This window comes from Petaurus breviceps, unplaced genomic scaffold (assembly GCF_028583685.1).
Source record: "Petaurus breviceps papuanus isolate PSGF00001 unplaced genomic scaffold, PetGlider_PUasm1.0 90881, whole genome shotgun sequence".
NCBI lineage: Eukaryota > Metazoa > Chordata > Mammalia > Diprotodontia > Petauridae > Petaurus > Petaurus breviceps.
This window is the reverse complement of record NW_027187369.1, coordinates 4,395,243-4,398,373: the sequence shown is the minus strand read 5'-3', so window position 1 is coordinate 4,398,373 and position 3,131 is coordinate 4,395,243. Positions and strand designations below refer to the sequence as shown.

The following is a 3,131-nucleotide window of genomic DNA, read 5'->3' as shown; positions in this document are numbered from 1 at the left end:
AATTTTCTCAGAACCAATCCATGTCTCACTTGGGAACTAAATTCTGACTATACTCCCCCTATAATCTGCCCTACATCCTAGGTCCCTAGCCTCTCACAAGTACATTTTTACCTTATCTTACTTGGAATCAAGTCACATCTTTTCTACTTGATTTTTTGGGGGGAAGGCTGGGGTAATGATATAATAATAACTGAATAATGGCAAGATAGAAAACTGCTTTCTCTCAACTCCATAAAAAAGAAAAGACCTTAATAATAATAATACCCCAAATAACCAAAATGAAAACACAGAAATATCTTTATTTGGAGCACAATTTGTTTATTAAACAATATTTTGGTATTTATTGTAGCATGAGATCTGTGAAAGAAGGTAGGAGTCAATGTAGAATCAAGCTTATTTTTCCTTGATTTACATGGAATGTATATTTTGTTGTAAATGTCGGTTCCTCAAGAAAATGTTCTTCTTGATGAATGTGTATCATTATTCTCCTTTCAATGGCCATAGCTATTATCTCTAAAGCGTCTCAGTAGATATTAGTCCATTTGCTATTTACTTTTGTCCTATGTGTGTATAATATGTAGGTATTCCTGTTACACATTTAAAGTAAAAATATATAAAAAGAACTAAAAGAATAGGAGCCAGCAGGGAAGGAGAAAGCCCTTCCATATAAGATCCAGGCAAATAATACAGAAAAAAATAGTTATATTGGTGTCCCTAATTAATCATTCCACTTAGGTTAAATTAACTTACAGTAAAACATCTAAGTTATTTGTTGTTAAATGTGTACTCCTTTAAGGGATGGAAAAGATTTCTATGAAAAATCTGAGGAAGAAAGCTTTTGAACTCCTTACCATGTAGGGAAGACCACCTTTGGGGGCCAGTAATAAAAAATGCATCTCACTTCTTTAGCACTTAATTATTTAGAATACAGAGAATAAATATCCTAGCCTATCACAAAGAAAAATATTTGATGGAAGATAGTATGACTAGAATCTGAGTTCTTCCTACATCCTAGAAGTGACAGGGGAGGATGATAAAGGTTAGTAAGATGTTCAGCTCTCCTTACCACCCCCCCAAGTTGACCCTTCCCTCCAGTCCTGATGTTTAAAAATATACTATATGTTTCTATACCTATTCCTACATTGCTATATCCTTATGGGTCATGCTAATCTTTATAACTGTATTGCTATAGAGTAATGACTTATTTAGAGAGAAAATTACTAGAATTTTTTGTTGTTAAATAATAAAGGTTATATCTTGGGAATTCACTAAGCCATTTCACTTATTTATGGAGCTCTTGAGATGTACCTTGTTCCAATTAACAGCACCATGCTAGATACTATAAAAAAGCCTAATGGTATACTACAAAAGATACTAGAATAGCTGGTTAGAAGGGTCTGAGATGTAGCCCAGCCCATTGATTTCTGCACATCTTTTTTCCAAGTAGTATACCGAATTTCACCTTCTTCTGCCTTTATCTGGGGTTCAAACTGTTCCATGTTGACAAATGATGGAGCTTCAGGTTCTAGATTCTAAATACCTACTCCTTCTGCAGCCCCAGCTGCCATGGCGTCACCCAGTGCAGTTGTTTCAGTCATTGAAGGCTTCACTGCTGGAATATACAATAGATGTGCTTGAAGCTGCCTTAGAATTTTGTTGTTGGCCATTGCTCTGTCTGCTTGCAAATAGGTGAGTGGCATTCCACAATCTTGATTCATGCCATCTAGTATTTCACAGGTTTGGAAACATACTGCCTCTAATTCAGCAAAAGCAGTATGTTGTTTATTTGTGACCTGAGTAATTCCACAAACAAAACCTCTTGCGCTTCGTTCCCAGTATGGTGCATATAAACCTGAGAATGCTGGAACTAAGTAGCAGCCATAAGATGTTCCTGCCTCTTCAGCCAGTCCTTCAATTTCTTCTATTATTTCTACGATGCCGAGGTTGTCTTTAAGCCAACGAAACAGCAGCCCCGGCAATGGCAACAGATCCTTCTAGTGCATAGCATACTGGTTTGTTTTGGCCCAGCTTGTAAGCCAGGGTGGTAAGAAGGCCATGTTTGGAAAATACACATTTTGGACCTGTATTACACAATAAGAAGGAGCCCGTTCCATAGGTATTTTTTGCTTCCCCATCTTGAAAACACATCTGTCCCACCAAAGCAGCAGATTGGTCTCCCAGGCATCCAGGTAAGAGCACACCGTCCAGAGCTCCCGATTTCCTAAGCCGGTACACCTCAGAGGAACTGCGGACATCTGGAAGTATATCCATAAGAACATCAAAGAACTCGCACAGCTCCGCATCCCATTTTAGTGAGTGAATATTGAAAAGCATGGTTCTGCTGGCATTGGTTACATCTGTACAATGGATCGCTCCAGCGATACCTCCAGTCAGATTCCTGATCATCCAAGAGTCAATAGTCCCAAAAAAGGCTCTTTGTTCCTGAACGGCTTTCTTAACTTTTTTCACATTCTCCAAGAGCCAGTGGATCTTCACAGCACTGAAGTAAGTGCTCAGAGGCAGACCAGTCTTTGATCTGACAAAGTTGTTTCTGCCAGGGCTCTCTTACTGAGAACCTCAACTGTTGCCTGGGCACGGAGATCAAGCCATACCAGGGCGTTGTAGAGAGGGTCTCCGGTAAACTTGGCCCATATCACAGTAGTCTCCCTCTGGTTGCTCACTCCAATGGCTTTGATGGTAGAGATGTCGACATTCAGCTGGACAAGCTTCTCACACGTAGTCTCCATACACTTGTAGACCGACTGCAGGATCTCTCTAGGATCTTGTTCTACCCAGCCCTCCTGGGGGAACTTCTGCTCCAGCTCAACTCCATGATGACTGAGGAGTTCGGCTGTTTTGGAATTAAACACCAGAAAGCCAGTGGAGTTGGCCCCTTGATCAATAGCTCCTACCAAGGGCCCCAAGACAACTTCCTGGACATCTGCCATGAAGCCTACTTCCTTTGTTGTACCTCAGTTCGGACTGTTCCCCTGCCAATGGAGTCTTGCCATAGAGGTTCTGAAGAGCAGAAGTAGCTCTGGGCTGGGCGGGGGGGGGGGGGGGGGGGGGGGTAGTGGGGGCCGCTGGTGGTTCTGTTGTGGGGGGGAGTTTTATGGGCGAGGCAGCCGCAG

At 41.5% G+C, this 3,131-nt stretch overlaps 1 pseudogene; it reads right to left on the bottom strand.

The window, feature by feature from the left end:
* Window positions 1-1,286: 1,286 nt before the first annotated feature.
* Window positions 1,287-2,948, bottom strand: LOC138150594 (glycerol kinase-like; annotated as a pseudogene).
* Window positions 2,949-3,131: the final 183 nt, after the last annotated feature.